The 17,904-nt window shown below is 38.2% G+C and overlaps 1 pseudogene; it reads left to right on the top strand.

Annotated features, from left to right (window-relative positions):
• The first annotated feature begins 9,286 nt into the window (after positions 1–9,286).
• On the top strand, positions 9,287–15,615 carry LOC138907069 (uncharacterized; annotated as a pseudogene).
• Positions 15,616–17,904: the final 2,289 nt, after the last annotated feature.

Here is a 17,904-nt window from a genome sequence, read left to right as displayed (position 1 = left end):
GTCAACACAAGGGTGACAAAGTCACTAACTAGAGCTATTTCCTTTTAAAAATCCTTATCTCTAACCATAAGCACGTAGTTAAATGTGTTGGTGCCAAATGAAGCATGTTTGACTCTCGAGTTTGACTTAATTAGGTCTTTTTATTAATTATTACTACTATTACTACCTGGCTATCAAAGACAGACTCAATCCCTTAAGAAGGTTGTCACGCCATCCATCATTGGGAATAGTCACCCGGTTCACACAAAAACTACCTTTGAAAAGAACTATGGCATTAAGAAAACCAAAGTCTTATTGTCCACTAAAACATAAAAAGAAGCTATTAAATTTAAAAAAAGCTACTAAATTAAACACTAACTAATAAGAGAACAAAATAAAAAAGCTACAAAGCAAAGATACTGAAAGCGTAACGAATATACATAATGAGAGAGGAAAAAAGAGAATATATACATCATGAGAGAAAGGAGAGAATATATACATAATGAAGAGAAAGAAGAAAATACTGTCAGTTATTACAAACCAATTGTCTCGGAATCATCATCCAAATAGATCAAATAAACTCCACCCCCCTCCCCCCGAATAAATATAAGCATTGTCCCCAATGCTTAACAAAATAAGAGTAAAGGAAGGGTAAAGAGTGAAGAAGACTCCCTATGTCGCTTTGGACATCTCTGAGTCCACAACAGTGTCACCACCACCAGTCTCCTCTAATTGGATCTTATCATCCTCGACTCTAGGAGTGGCTAGGTTGGTAAACATTTGGTGCACTGCCTCAGCAGTGTCGGCAGGGCTCCTTAGACTGGCCAGCTAGTGCCACTGGAGCTGATGGTGCTGTAAAAGCTGAATCTATCAGCATGTCAAATGGAATATCTCCGGCTGCTGCAATCTTGGTTATCTTTCTCTCCACAGCTTGTCAACTGATTTCTTGGAATCCTGGGATTTTTTCATCTTCTTACTTCTTTTCCCAGCTCGTCAATCACTGAACCATGCTCTACCAACGTGTTCATTATGGTGGTCTGGTTTTCCAAGAGCTTCTTCAAAGTCTCCTCTACTGTTGGAGGAATTTGGGGTGCCGGGGTGGATGACTGTGCTGCAACAGTACTGGATATGTCAGACAACATTGTAGTGTTTGTCTGCATCCAGTTGTTGAGGCTCACTAGTATCTAGGAGACTCGCATCGCAGAAAGTGGAGCAGTAGGCATAGGCACTGGCTTCAAAGCCGAGCTAGAAGGCATTGAGGCTGAAGGTGGTGGCATGGTAGCTACACTGGCTGAAGGCTCTGCTAAAGTGGATGACATGTCAACTGTCTCTGCAGGTACCATCGTTGGTTTATCAGACTAGCCAATTGTGGTAGTCGACTGATCCTTTCTCTTAGGGTTGTGTGCATTCATTAGAGAATACCATGAGAAGGGCTTTTTAGCCCGAACCATCGTGTCAAAATCTCTCGTCTCCACTCGTGAATCCATAAGGTACTCAGTGATGGTGTTGGGATACAGGTAGGAGGTATCAGCTTGCCTGGAGACCACAGACATGTTGGCCGACATCACGATACCCACATTGATCAGGTACCCGACATAGCCGAGGAGCGGCTCAATCAGGCCAGAATGTTTTAACCTTTCAAACAAGTTTATGTAGGATTCCCAGATTGGTGTGAAATTATCTTTCTGCCTTTGTTTCCTTCCGTGCCTATGTATTTTAGGGTTATAGGGTGCCTGAAAATGCTGTGAAGGCGAACAAGAATTTTGGGATGCTGGTGCTCGCCATAAAGAGTGACTCAGTGGTTGAACAGATGATTGGACATTGTATGGAGGATAATACTGGTGTGGATTATTGTAGAGCTCGGGAATAGGTTTGGGATTGGGGTTGGGGTCGAGGCTGATTATATTGCTGAGGTGGACCCTTTGGGCCATGTCGTGATCCTGAGACAACCATGGCAACATCATCATTTTTCTCCTGACCTAGCAAGCTTCTTGTGTCGTTATGAATTGCTTGTGTTGTGGATTTTAAGGCAGAATAGCTCATGATCTTGCTTGACTTCAGCCCATCTTCTACCATTTCTCCCATTTTTACCACATCATTAAAAGGCTTACCCACGACCGAGATCAAATGCCCAAAGTAAGTAGGCTCTTGAGCTTGAAAAAAGTACTCGACCATCTCGTCTTCTTCTATCGGGGGATTGACTCGGGCAACTTGCTCTCTCCATATGAGCCCGTATTCCCTAAATCTCTCATTAGGCTTCTTTTCCATCTTGGTGAGGGACATACGATCCGGGATAATTTTTATATTGTACTAAAAATACCGGGCAAAGGCCTGAGCCATATCGTCCCATGTATACCACTAGCTAGCATCTTGACGGGTGTACCATTCCAGGGCTGCCCCACTCAAACTCTGACTGAAATAGGCCATCAATAGCTCGTCCTTCCCGCTACGCCTCTAATATTACTGCAATAACCTCTCAAATGGGCCATGGGATCTCCATGTCCGTCATACAAATCAAACTATGTCATTTTAAGCCAAGTAGGCAGTTGGACGTCAGGAAACAAGCACAAGTCTTTGTAAGACACGCTCACCTGGATCCCTATACCTTACATGTTTATTAAAGACTGCTCTAAGATTTTCACCTTTCTGGATATCTCATCTTGCTCCACTATCTTAGCAGGCTTTTCAGTTTCACTGGGAGTCTCAAAATGAGGAGTGTAAGAGTATGAATTCGAGACCTTGAAAGTTGGTTCTAGAGCATAGTATTAGGCATTGGGGACTTTGAACACAGTCTCGCTAGAGGATCGAGGAAGAGTAGCTTGTGGAGGAGCTACAAAAACATGAGTGGTTAAAGGAGCGTGATATGAGGTAGTTTTGGTGGGTGGAGTGTGAAAAGGTTGTGGGGAGATATCAGCAGTAGTGGGAATCTCTGTTTGTGACAGTGGCAGAATGGTGATGAGGCTTTCAGTGTAGTTAGTGGGAAATAATGGTGGAGGACGCCCACAAATCCAGGCTTGGTATATTTCGGCCATCTGTTGTTTCAACCTTAGGACCTCTTCTTTCAACTCAGATTCAGATTCAACAATCTCCTTAGACGGATCAACAACACCAATGTCCAAGTCTTTGCTAGCCATGGCTACCTTGCTCTTTGACCTTGTGTTGTATGGATGACTCGCTAGAATGCCACAAACTAACCACCTTCTGTTATGATAACAATGAAAGTAACAATGAGGAGCAAAACAAAGCCAACATGTTAGCGTTAGGGCATTTATCAGATAAAAATATCACATTGCGTGCAATGTACCTAGCAACAATTAACGGTTCTAGAATGACTTTGAGGGTCACAAGGTCACTTGGCATCATCCCAATTTTGTTCATTTCAATCTTCTCTTTTCTTTCTTTTCTAGCACTTCTTGTCTTGCTCATTTTCCTTCCTCTATTTTTCTTTCTAATTATCACTCTTTTCTTTCTCTCACCCCTCACGTCCCACAACTTTATTCTCTTTTTTTCTTGTTCTCTTTTAATTTCAAAAACGATTCGATCGAACCCTATGTAGGTTGTCTATGTATCATATTCCACATGAATCAGACCAAGCGTATTTCTGGAAAATTAATAGACTAAATAAACTAAAAACAAAAATCCTTTTTGATTTTTGATTTTTGATTTATAATTTCTTTTGCAAATACATCAAAGGAATTACGATAACAAAAGATTCAACAAATTCAACTAGATTACGACAAATTGTGATACCACCTAATAGACTCGATACCACTGTACAAGACTAGAAAGTAAAAGACAACATGAATGACATACTCAAAACATAAAAGTATCCTCAAGCAACTCATGTATGCAACGGTCCTGACTGGAATGGTCCTGGGGTATCTGTCATGCTCGAGTTCTTGTAAATGAATTCAAACCTGAATGAAAAAAATAAGACCAAATATATTAGTGACTTGAGACACTATGTGAGACCACAACATCTCCAATTGGACACATGCAAGAAATGATTGGGCTATTTTTGCAGAATGGCCTACGTGGCCAAAATTGGCTATTAGTGCAAACTCAACAAAGGTGATCTCAAAGACATGTAAATACCTCACTAGGGCTTAGATGGCTTCAAACTCCCAATAATTATGGCCCTAGAAATTATTTTGCAAAAATGACCTAATTTTGCAAAAATAGCCGATATGGCCAAACGCGGCTAGAGATGCAAATCCCACAAAGACGGACCCTAAAGTAATAGGACACCTAGTTGTGGATGCAAGATTCTAATACATGAGTCATTGAACCACTTTCGCGAAAATGACCCCATTTTGCAAGAATGGCCGATATGGCCAAAATTGGCTAGACATGTAAATTCAACAGGAATGGACCTTAAAACTGAGATGACACCTCGTTGTTGACTTAGGTCTCTAAGACATGGGATAACAAGCCACTTTGAAAAAATAACCCTATTTTGCAAAATGACCAATGTGGCCAAACGTGACTAGACATGCAAGATTTGGCTACGACCCTCGAAGCGAATAACCTAAGACTCACTAGGAAGACCGGACCCTATGTGGGATGCCTATGTATCCCGCCTTAAAAGACGAGAATCGGGTATGCGTAGTTCGGGAAGATTGGATATGGGAGAGAATTTGAAGAGAGAAAAAAAACTTATTTGGAGAAAACATATTTTTTGTCTTTTTTGAAAAATGATGGAAAATGTAAAATCTTTTTGGATTTTCTTTTTCTCTTTTTTTTTTGGGAAAACTGTGAAAGAAAAATATAAATGGGACCTACTTGATTCATTTTATATTTCACCCTCTTTTCGTTCTCACTGGTCCGCCAAATGACCCATTCACCCTTAAAAAATGTAACATGTAGCACATAGGGGTGATTAAATATCTTTTTGGGCCACGGGCCCATTTTGACATAATTTGGACAGGCTTCCTACAACTGACACGGTGCCTGGGACTGAATCCTGCTAGGTCTAAATGACATGATGCAAATAAGCATGACCTAAAGGCTCACCTACGTTTGGGGTTCACTAGTCAAGGCAATTCGGGGCGGCACGTGGTTGATGGCGGCTGCTCTAGCTGTCCGCCCACTCCACGCTCCCACGCCACCCTCCTAAAGATACGGGTGACCCACAAAAAGGCCGTGTACGCTCAAACTTACTCCGGAAGACTTGTTGTAGAAAGAAGACCCATGGTTATGCAAATGATGACAGTTATAAAGCAGTAAACACATAAAGAGAAAATTATAAACACATAAGCAACTAGCAAATAATAACAAAGTATAAAAACATAATAAACATCAGATAAAGCAAATAAAAACATAAAAACCTCAACCGAATATTCTAAAAAGCCAACAAGATCAAAGTATGAGCTTGAACTTGCAACTCCCCAACAGAGTCGCCAAAGCTGTCACACTCCCTTTTTACTTCACTAACCCTCTTAATATTAATAAAAAGATTTATAAATCTCAAAAGGTTTTTCTCATAATTGAAAAGTGACAAAAATTATGTTTTAAAAGATTGTTCAGAGTCGCCACTTGGCATATAATCTCGGTGAGCCAAGTCACCATTTAAAAGCAATTTTATTTTCAACACACGTTTGACTCTACAACTGACTGCACCAGAGTTCCGGGTAAGGGGGTTCATTTGACTCGGGGAGAAGGTATTAGGCATTGCTGAGCCCGTGAAAGTCACAGTTACGTACCCGATCTAGTTGGCTTTTAAAATATTCAAATTGAGGTAAAAAGAACAGGTAAAAGCAAAATAAACACAAAAGAGGCTCGAGGCCGTCCCACCTAATAAGAGAAAATGAAAAGAAAAAGATAAGAAAAATCCTAAATTAACCTATACTATAACTTCTCCACAATGCTCGTCACGACGTCCAACATATTTACAAAAGTTCTTTGGGACATTCCCCGGATAATATAATCAACTAAAGGGACGACTCCTCGCCTCGACAAAACTAAAGCATAAACGCCCTAAAGGTTTGCCTACCCAAATATGGCCGGTCTAAGCATGCTCCTAGCGGTAAGTAATAACTTAAACAAATGAAAGAAAACTAAATGAGATAAAATAAAAGAAAATTCTAAATCATGCTTATTTTTATCAATTAATTTCACTTGTTCGACTTAGCCCAATCCTAAAGCATATGAGCAAATTCAACCTCTAATGGGCTTGTCTTTCCCCACTCCCACGGCCCAAATCATTCAAACAAATTCATGTCCAACAAAATCAATCATCAACTAAATAAAGTATCCATAATAAGCATCCGATGCAGAAAGAGACTGAGAGGCTAATAAAAGTAAAGGTGACTTGAGCCATGAGAAGAGCCATTAAAAGATTTCTATCCAACCCAATTTTCCTAACCCTTTTGATATGTCAGATCCTAAAGCCCATAAATTTAACCCTTTGAACCAACGCCTTACAAACCTTTCTTCACTTTCATATTTACAAATTAACCAACCGAGGACATACGATAATATATTACCCAATTAGCATCTAAATACGGTCAAAATAAAGCAAAACACACTTTAGCATTAGCATTCAAAATTTAAGGCAAAGGTACAGATTCCCTACACGACCATTTCACCAACTTTTGAACATTTTAACAAGAAAGAGAACATGTTATAAACAAATTTGACCACAAGAATATTACTTTGGCGCATGGGGTTCAAAGGAACAGTAGGAATTCTTTGGTCAGGCACAACAAAAATAACTATTAGAACAGCAAAAGTGACAACTTTAGAATATGATTGACATGCTGGATAACCTGACTAACAGTGCTAAACTATGCCTTCAAAAACTTGATCATAAAACCACGAAAGACAATGGTACTGGGGGTGGCAAAATGGTTAAAATAAACAATTACCCACTCATATTATCCACTAAAAATATGTTGGATAATGAAATATTTAAAAACGGGTCAAATATGGACAAGAACCATACTATTCATTTAGAAAATGGATAACCAATGGGTCTGACTTTTACATTTGTAAAGCCTCAAATTGGGGGTTCCTCAAGTTAGGAAGACTAAGAATTCTCCTAAAAGTGATCATATGCAAGAAGTCATGGATAATATGGTTACCCATATTATCCGCCGGTTAACCCGTTTTTTATCCGTATTAAATATGAGTCGGGTCGGATAATTTATCCATTTTTTCATTACCCGTTTTTGACCCGAACCATATCCGACCCGACCCGCCCGTTTGCCGCTCCTAGTGGTATGTAGTGTTAAGTGTAGAATTTTAATAATTATCCAACATCTATAAAGAAGTCTTGACTAATGTTATAATTTACATATTCAAGTGAAGCAAGCATTGCCAAAAAGGAATGAAGATCCACTCCATGTTTATGTATGTTGGACAATTGCCTTTTGTGACTCACCTGCAAATACAAAATAATAAATTTTGTATAAAGGAAGATTTAAAATAGAAAGGGAACAAAATATAATGGGAGACAACTTGAAATGATCTCCTCTACCCAATAAATCATGGAGCATGAAAAGCACTCACTGGATAAAACTAATCCGGCCCATCAACTGCTCTCTCTTCTTCGACAAAGCTTGGAGAATGGAAGCAACTCTCCAGATCTCGACTTAGGAGCACTCCTTGGATTATTAAATTCAGCCTATCCTTATTTAAGAAATCAAATACATAGGTCATGAATCAAGTATCATGAAAACATTGTGTGCACTGATAAAAACAATGGTAAAACAACTCTCAAATCTGATCTATAAGAAGACTGACGCGTATTCAAGGATTGGGCGCAACTACGAAAATTGATTCTAAACCTTTCTAGTTCTTAGTACAAACACTGTATTCCTGAGTCTACAAGTGTCATAAAAGATAGAAAGAGATAGTACACAAAAAGAGAGTTGTGTCAACTTTAGAAAAGCTATTATCATTGAATGTTGTTGATGGAGAGAAAATCAAAACCATCATCATTGTAACCTATTATCAAAGATCTAAGAAGTCCCTTGTAATCCAAGAAAAACTGGATGTAAGTACCTTATCGGTACTGAACCAGTATAAAAATTGTTGTGTCCCGTTATCTTTCAGTTTGCTTGGTTTATCTTTCTTTAAACTGTTCACTGTGCAGAATCTAGTCGACTAATCTAAAACTTAGTCAACTAAGTTTTAATCGACCACAATTCACCCCCCCTCTTATTCTTTCAATTGGTATCATAGCCAGGCTTACTGACCTTGCTTAACAACTAGTGAGAAAAAGATCACGGGATCAAACACAGTCGTCGGTGCATTATTTCAAAAGGGAACCTCTCAGGTACAACCTCCATATTTTAACGGGAAACACTTTTCTCACTGGAAAGTTCGAATGGAAACATACACTATGTCATATGACACCAAAATTTGGCGTGTGATCAAAAAGAGAAATTTGCCAGTTCCGTCAAAGAAAGATGAGTATGGTCAAGTCATAGTATCAATTGACCCACTTGATTTAGATGACTACACTGACGAACAAGCTGCTGTAATAACTGTGAATGCCAAAGCAAAAAATCTTATGTACAATGCTATCCGTGGAGAAGAATATTAAAAGATTTCGAGCTGTGAAACTGCCAAGAAAATATGGGATAAATTGGAAGTAACATATGAAGGAACCAACAAGGTAAACAAAACAAGGATCAATCTTCTAGTTCGTGACTATGAACTATTCCAAATGAAATATGGAGAATCAGTGGAGGAAATGTTCTCTAGGTTCAGCAAAATCCTTGGAGATCTAAAGTCTCTTGGTAGACCAATCAAAAGTGGAGAACAGGTCAGAAAAATCCTTAGAAATCTACCCACAATTTGGCAACCCAAAGTTATTGCTCTAGAATGTCAGGACCTTGACAAAATATCCTATGATGAACTAAGAGGTGATCTAATTGCCTTTGAGAAAACTCACTTGGACATGCAAATTAAATAAGAAAAGAAGAAAACGGTTGCTTTTAAAGCAACTGTTGTTGAATCAAAAAATGAAGAAGATGAGGAAGGAGAAGAACAAGATGAAAATATAGCCATGCTCTCCCAAGTTGTCACAAGCATGATTAGGAAACACAGATATAGCAGAAGAGGTAGATCAAACTTCAAAAAAGGAAGGACGAGCAATGAAAACGATAAAAATGATGGAAGAATCTATGAATGTGGAAAATACGGACACATTCAAGATGATTGTCCCAAGCTGAAAAGAAAACTAAGCGGGAACTTTCAGAAAAAGAAGTCCTTTGGATCCTGGAGTGATGAAGAAATTTCAAATATGTGTTTCATGGTCTCAAAAGAAGATAGCAATAAAGACTTAGATTAGCCAGAGCTCATGGCAGAAAATGAAGCAGATGAGGAAAAAGACTCCGGCGAACTCTGTCTCATGGCAGACGAAGAAACCAGTGAGGTACGTCTTCATTCGTGTCCCAACTATTATGAACTTCAAGAATTTGTTGATATTGCTCTTACAGATATCAAAACAGTTTTAAGAGAACTCAGAAAAATCCAAAGCGAAAAGAAAGATTGGGCCATAAAGTTGGAAGTATGTGAAATTGAGCGTGACATGCTTTAAAATGAAGTTAATGAGCTTAAACTTCAACTGAATGGACTAATAAAATTCATAAGTCATAGCTCTGTTGTGATGACCCAAAAGGTCATCTTATATTTTAGAACTCGAATCTGCGCTCTTAAGCCTTAAAAAAAATCTCATTGTACCCTCTTCGATTTGTGTGCGCTGTCCGGGCAGGTTTCCGGAAAGCTTTTATGTTGAAAATTAATGAAGATAAGAAGTTTTTCCTTAAAAGTTAATTTTTGTTGACTTCGGTCAACACTTTTAGTAAACGGGCCCGGATCCATACTTTGACGGTCCCGGTAGGTCCGTATCGAATTATGGGACCTGGGCGTATGCCCGGAATCTAATTCGGAGGTCCCTAGCTTGAGTTATGAATTTTTGATGAAAATTAAAGTCTGGAAATTATTTGTTTTTAAGAATTGATTGATATTTGGCATTGTTAGTATCGGGTTCATATTTTAGTTCCAGAGCCCGGTATAGGTTCATTATGATATTTAAGACCTATCTGTGAAATTTGGTGAGAAACGGAGTTGATTTGACGTGATTCAGACGTCCAGTTGAGAAAATAAAATTTTAAAGTGTTCTTGAGAATTTCATTTGATTTGGTGCTAAATTTGTAGTTCAAAGTGTTATTTTGGCGATTTGATCGTGCGAGCAAGTCTGTATGATGTTTTTAGACTTGTGTACATGTTTGGTTTGGAGCCCCGAGGGCTCGGGTGAGTTTCGAATAGGCCATGGGATGTTTTGGACTTTGAAAATCTGGTATTTTGCTGCAGCAGGTGTTCTGGCATGTCCTTCTTCGCGTTCGCGAAGGTACTCTCGCGAACGTGAAGAGTAAACTGGGCAGCTGAAGTTTTCTTGGTTGCGAACGCGAAGCGATGGGGGCATTACCCTTCGCGAACGCGGCCGGCTCCTCGCGAACGCGTAGTGTTAGGCACACCTGGGGGAGAGTCGATCGTTCCTTCATCGCGAACGTGAGCAATGTCTCACGAACGCGAAGGCCATGGGGTGGTAGCCTACGCGAACACGAACACTGTCTCGCGAACGCGAAGGCTTGGCAGCCTATACGCTTCGCGAATGCGACAGTGCTCTCGTGAATGCGATGAACACTGTCGCCCAGCACTTAACAGAATCCAAACAAACGGGATTTTAGCCAAAAATTTATTTTTCTCAAAAATCAAACGGTGAGAGGTGATTTTTCGAGAGCCATTTCTTCCTCAAATTGTTGGTAACTGATTCTAAACCATTTTCTTTCAATTACCCATTACATTTCTTGAATTATCAACCAAATATCTAGAGTTTTCATGGTAGAATTAGGGGTTAGGGTAGAAACTAGGAATTTCGTAAACTTGAGGATTTAGACCCCAATTTGAGATCGGATTCCAAAATTAATTACACATTCGGGCTCGGGGGTGAATGGGTAAACTAATTACAAAACTAATTACATATTCGGAAACTAATTACATTTTGACCAAGCAGGCCCGGGGTCGAGTTTTTTATTTTTTGGAGGAAAATTTGGAAAATTTAATTTATGAAATATAATTGATTCCTTTAGCAATATTTGATATTATTGACTCATTTTTGAATAGATACGAGTGGTTTGGAGGTGAATTCCAATGGAAAAGCTGTGATTGAGAATTAATTGGCCTTCAGAGCAAGGCAAGTATCGTGTCTAACTTTGGCTTGAGGGAATATGTATTATGTGTTCATTTGCTACGTGTTTGGTTGTTAAATACGATTTATAGGTGAGGTGACGAGCATCTATGCATCGTTGTCGAGTCATAGCATGCGAGTGAAATTCTATTCTTGTCTATTTTGTAGCCTTAAATTCTACTATCCATGCTTAGCGGATTATTTGAAATGTTGGGTGACTCATAACTGGTTTAACTGAGATTTAGTAACTTTCAAATATTGATTCAAGGTTGAGATTACATTGTGCTATTGATTATGGGTAAAATACTGGTTTCTTTATGATACTCTTATCTATCCGTTGTTATTGATTCTATGATTTGTGAGAAGGAGCGTAAAGCACGAAGGGTGATGCCGTTCATGCATTATTTATATTGTGAGGAAAAGTGTAAATCACGAAGGGTGATGCCTTGTATATTATGAGAGGTTTAAAGCACGAAGGGTGATGCCGTGTATATTATGAGAAGTTTAATGCACGAATGGTGATGTCGTGCCGTTCTATTTATTTATTTGGTGAGGTTTAGAGTAAATGCACGAAGGGTGATGTCGTGCCGTTCTATTTATTTATTTGGTGAGGTTGAGAGTAAAAGCATGAAGGGTGATGCCGTGCAGTTTTCCTTGCTGTTTTAATTGCTCAATCCGTTTTAAGGATTTTCGGTTTAATTCTATCTTTTCATTATTCTCACTCTTTATGTTGTATTCCCTCACTGTATGTCCCCTTCCCATTATTTCTGCGTTATTTCTTTATTTACAGTTGTTGCCACTAGCATGATTATACTGTTCAGGTTATATATGGGTGTCTTATCCTAGCCTCGTCACTATTTCGCCGAGGTTAGGCTCGACACTTACCAGTACATGGGGTCTGTTGTAGTGATGCTACACTCTGCACTTTCTGTGCAGATTTTGATACCGGCTCAGGTTGATCGAGATTTTGTTATTGGTCCGTTGTCCGGAGATTCAAGTTAGATCTGTCGGCATTCACAGACCTTGAAGTCCCCGTCTATCTTTTATGCCCTACTGTTTTCTTTCATTCAGACAATTGTATTTCTTTCAGACTATTACTTGTAGTAAATTTTAGAATGCTTGTGAATTGTGACTCCAGATCTGGGTGGTAGTAAGTAATACATTTTTATAATATTCTGTACTTATTATATTTTATTTTAGTTAATTATTGTTATTTACTGAATGGAAATAAGGAATTGGTTTAACGATTTTCTAACGTTGGCTTGCCTAGCAAGTGAATTGTTAGGCACCATCACGGTCCCGTCGGTGGGAAATTTCGGGTCGTGACATCTGTCAAATCAAATCAGACTATTCCTCATGCATCTTCGATTAAAAATAGAAACTCTCAGGGATGTTCTTATTGTGGTAAAAATGGTCACAACACTAACCAGTGCAGGAACAAAATCAGAGTAGAAAGGGACTCTAAAAATCAAAAACATCCGCTGTGTTTTTACTATGGAAAACCTGGTCACGCTTCTTATCTTTGCAGGATCAAAAACAACAAGAGATGGGTCTGGCGACCTAAATCCATTAGTCAAGCTAACACTCAGAAGTCTAACCATTCAGGACCCAAGCAGGCTTGGGTACCTAAAAACAAGTAACTTTGTTTTGCAGGAATACCGCAATAAGAATCGAAAAGGAAAATGGTATCTTGACAGCGCGTGTTCTAGACATATGACTATTGACAAACGATTATTCAAAATTATCACCATACTAGATGGAGGAACAATTACATTTGGAGACAAATCAAAAGGAAATGTAATTAGCGTTGGAAAGGTTCCTCTCAGCTCAACATGTGATGTAGATGAAGTGTATCTGGTTGAAGAACTTGGGTACCATCTTCTCAGCATTAGTCAACTATGTGATAATGACTACGAGATTCGGTTCAAAAAACATGGTTGGTTTATTGTAGATGAATCAGGTAAAGGTATTCTCTCTGGAAATTGGGACAAAAATATTTATACTATCAGTAACTTGGAAAGCTCTGGTAATCAGATTTGTCTATCTTCCATTCTTGATGACCCCTGAGTATGGCATAGAAAACTTGGTCATGCTAGCATGCACACTATTCATAATCTTTTTAAAAATGATCTTGTCATCAGTCTTCCAAAACTAGATTTTTCGAAAGATCAAATTTGTGATGCATGTCAACTAGGAAAACAAATCAGATCCTCTTTTAAAGTCACAAACAATTTTTCCACTTCAAAACCTCTTCAACTATTGCATATGGATCTTTTTAGACCTATTAGAACTGCTAGCATAGGTGGTAAAAGTATGCCTTTTTTATAGTAGATGATTTTTCTAGATTCACCTGGGTTATTTTTCTAAGTCACAAAGATGAAGCTCTAAAATATTTTGAAGTCTTTTGCAAGAAAATACAACGTGAAAAAGGTTACTACATTTCCTCCATAAGAAGTGACCATGGAGGAGAGTTCGAAAGAAAAGCTTTTGAGAACATCTGCAATGATCAAGGGATCTCTCATAATTTCTCTTCTCCAAGATCGCCACAACAAAATGAAGTGTTAGAACGTAAAAACAAAACTCTACAAGATATGGCGAGAACCATGATTTTGGAAAATTCTCTCCCACACCACTTCTAGGCAGAAGCCGTAAGTACAACATGTCATATCATCAATAGACGTCTTATTCGACCAATACTCAAGACGACTCCATATGAACTATGGAGAGGAAAACGTCCCAACATCAGTTATTTTCATCCCTTCGGGTGTAAGTGTTTTATTCACAACAATAGAAAAGATAATCTTGGTAAGTTCGATCTCAAAAGCGATGAAGGTATTTTTCTCGGATACTCTTATTCCAGTAGAGAATATAGAGCTTTTAATAAGCATACTTTATCCATTGAAGAATCTATACATGTTGTTTTTGTGGATACTAACCCTCATTTGAAGAATAATCATCTTCTTGAAAATGAAGAAATTTTCATAGTGCCAAAGTCCATCGATGCAAGTGGAATTTCCTCTGAAGAAGTGACTAATCAGAAAGATCAGTCGACTATGTCTCTGACAGAAAATCAGGAGTCCACCTTGATCAGTCCAACTAACTCTGCTAAAAAGGAGTTAGAATTATTCATCCCAAATGAATGGAAAAGCGAACCTAGATATCCCCATAAGTATATCATTGGAGACCCACAGGAAGGTATTAAGACTAGAAGATCTCTAAAGCAGTCATCAAATATCGCTCTCATATCCCAACTTGAACCAAAAAGGGTGGACGAAGCACTTGGTGACAAAAACTGGAAAATTGCAATGAAGGAAGAGCTTGATCAATTTGAGAACAACAAAGTATGGAAACTCATTTCTAAGCCACCAAATGCATCCATTATTGGTACAAAATGGGTATTCAGAAATAAGTTGAATGAATCCGGACAAGTCGTGCGAAATAAAGCGAGACTAGTTGCTCAATGTTATTCACAACAAGAAGGGATTGATTATGAGGAGACTTTCGCCCCTGTTGACAGGATAGAATCCATTCGCATTCTATTAGCTTATGCTGCTCATAAGTGTTTCAAACTATTTCTGAGGAGGATGTGAAAAGTGAAAAGTGCCTTTTTAAATGGATTTATTTCTGAGGAGGTTTTCGTTAAGCAGCCTCCAGGATTTGTAAAGGAATTTTTTCCCAATCATGTCTACAAATTATCCAAAGCTTTATATGGCCTAAAGCAAGCTCCTAGAGCCTGGTATGAAAGGTTAAGCCTTTTCCTAATTAAACATGGATTCGACAGAGGTAATATTGATACTACTCTTTTCATCAAGCGATCATCTCTAGGCAACCTAATTGTACAGATTTATGTGGATGATATTATTTTTGGTAGTACTAATATTGTTTTGTGCAAGAATTTCTCAAATATTATGAAAGGAGAATTTGGAATGAGTATGATGGAAGAAGTAACCTTCTTCCTTGGACTTCAAATCAAGCAAACACAGAAAGGAATCTTCATTAGTCAAATAAAATATACGAAAGAACTCATCAAACAGTATGGTATGTCCAATGCAAAAGTCATAGGAACTCCTATGAGTCCATCGACTACCTTGGATGAAGATAAAACTGGTAAGAATGTTGATGAAATAATGTATCGAGGTATAATCGTCTCATTACTCTATCTTACTGCTAGTCGACCGAATATCATGTTTAGTGTTTGCAAATGTGCTAGTTATCAGTCAGCTCCTAAAGTGACTCATTTGACTGTTGTTAAACGTATTATCAGATATTTGATAAGAACAATGAACTATGGATTATGGTATGAAAGTCTAGAAAATTTCAATCTCAAAGGTTTTTCAGATGCAGACTTTACAGGAGATAAACATGATAGAAAAAGTACAAGTGGAACATGTCAATTACTTGGGAAATCCCTTGTATCCTGGCACAACAAGAAATAAAGTTGTGTGGCCTTACCCACCATAGAAGCTGAATATTTGGCAGTAGGCAACTATTGCACACAAGTACTATGGATCATGCATCAACTGTTAGATTATGATTTACATCTTAACTTTGTTCCGATCATGTGTGACAATACTAGTGCAATCTGTTTGTCAAAAAACTTTGTGCATCATTCTAGGGCTAAGCACATTGAGATCAAGCATCATTTTATACGTGATCATGTTTCTAAAGGAGATATTGTGTTAGAATTTATTAATACTGAAAATCAGTTGGCGGATATTTTTACAAAACCTTTTCTTGAAGAAATATTTCGTTTTCTTCTAAACAAAATTGGCATTTGCACAATTCTCTCATAACCATGGTTAATTTATTCCATAGTTACTCTTTTTAAAACTCCATGTATGTTGTTGTTTGTGCCAAAATATCTCTTAGCACTTAATTAGTCTATACTCCTATTTGAACTGATGGTGTAGTTTTGCAGAAGAAATTTTTTCAGTTGTTTTTCATACGTCTCTCCAGAAATCTAGGTGTCCTTATTTTTGTTAACTCCTCCTCTCTCTAATGTATCTCCCACTCTCTCAAAAGGGACCAAAACTCTCTCTCTCTCTCTCTGTCTTTTTCTTACTCATGGCCAAATAAAAACCCTCTCCCTCTTCTTCCTTGCCAAGAAGAAGCCACCGATTCAAGAAAACCAAAAATGATCGTATTAATATCGAATCCTCCAAAAGTACAGAGAACCCACTCACTGAGGAAGAATCAAGTGGCTCCCAAGAAGAAATCCTCATATCTCAAAAGAGGGCAGAAAAACGACCAATCAAATCTATCCCCAAACAATCGTCTCAAAAAAAGGTAATAACTGAAAATATTGTGTTTGGTCCTGAAGACAAGATGATTTTCTATGGTCCTGAAGAAAAGGCTAGATTTGTCGCCTTCAAAGGAAAGTCAATTGCATTTGGTCGCACTGTAAGCGTAAAATCTATGCAAAACTCTCACAGTGATGTTCTGTCTATTTTTGAAACTCAGAAACTTGTCTCCCTATTTGCTACAGTTGGTGATATTGTCTATGAAGAGCACGTGCACATGTTTTATGCAAATCTTTTTGTGAATGATAAAGAAGACCTAAAAACCATGGTCTTAGAAACTCGCATTATCCTTGATTCTTACCAATTTGAAAAAATCTTTGCCACAAAGTTTGTTGGATACAACTTCTTTGTGAAATATTCCTGGCCAGATAATTTTGAAGTATCGTTTGATGAGGCCAAAAGTGTTCTGTCTGAAACCCCCCCGATATAGGTCCTAAGAATTTGAAGTTTGAACATCGTGTTCTAGCCCACATTATCGCAACCACTTTGCTACCCCGTACTGGTTCACTCAGTACTTTGTCTCTCAGAGATGTATTTGTCCTGTACTGTTTGGTAAATGGTAAAACTATAAACTGGTTCGTCTGGATACGCCAATACATGCTTGAAAGTATCAGGGATGTTTCCTCTTCTACAAGCAGCTTGCCTTATGGTCTACTAGTTTCTCACATCTTGAAAGTCGTGAAAGTGGACCTATCTATCTATATTCTAAAAATTATCTCCAGTACCTAGGACAAAACTACCTTTGTCATGATGGGGTATACTTTAATTGAGGGAACCTGGCTTAAAAAGGACAAAGCATCAGAAGTCATTCCTACTCAGGGTAATGGAGGAATAAAATCTTAAGCCATCAAATCCTCTTTTTCAGATCAACTGATGCTGATGCAACATAACATTGTAGATATCAATGATTTACTAGCCTCTATGCAAGAACAAGTGGACAAGATAAGAGAAGTAACCAAGGAAACCGCGGCAGCCGTGGCCAAACTTAGGATCACTCTTCAAGCCACAAGGAGGTAAGGGATCAGGGTCATGTAGGATGTTTCTGAGAAGCTAACCAAAGTCACCAAAGACATTGATGCCTCTTATGAAAGCTTCTGCACTAAAGTGATCAACACACTAAAATATTTCCTTGGGAGACATTGAATGTTCAGGAATGCATAAGACAATCTTTTTGCTTTTTATGATAGCTTAAGACTATTTTCTTTTGGCTGTGTCTGGTATGAGAATTAGTTGACTATGCTTACTAAAACAAACTGCTTAGTTGTACAAATTTTATGCCTTCTTAACTAGTATTATTATCTTAACTAGTATCTTACCTTTACTCCAAGTTTTGTTTCCCTCTCTTTTTGATTGATGTCAAAGGTGGAGTAAGAAAGAGTTGCAGGTATGCACGTGAACTACAACTACAAGGTTGCAAGTGTGTTA

Source organism: Nicotiana tomentosiformis, chromosome 1 (assembly GCF_000390325.3).
Source record: "Nicotiana tomentosiformis chromosome 1, ASM39032v3, whole genome shotgun sequence".
NCBI classification, from domain to species: Eukaryota; Viridiplantae; Streptophyta; class Magnoliopsida; order Solanales; family Solanaceae; genus Nicotiana; species Nicotiana tomentosiformis.
The sequence above is the reverse complement of the archived record's forward strand: the minus strand, read 5'-3'. Positions and strand labels throughout refer to the sequence as shown.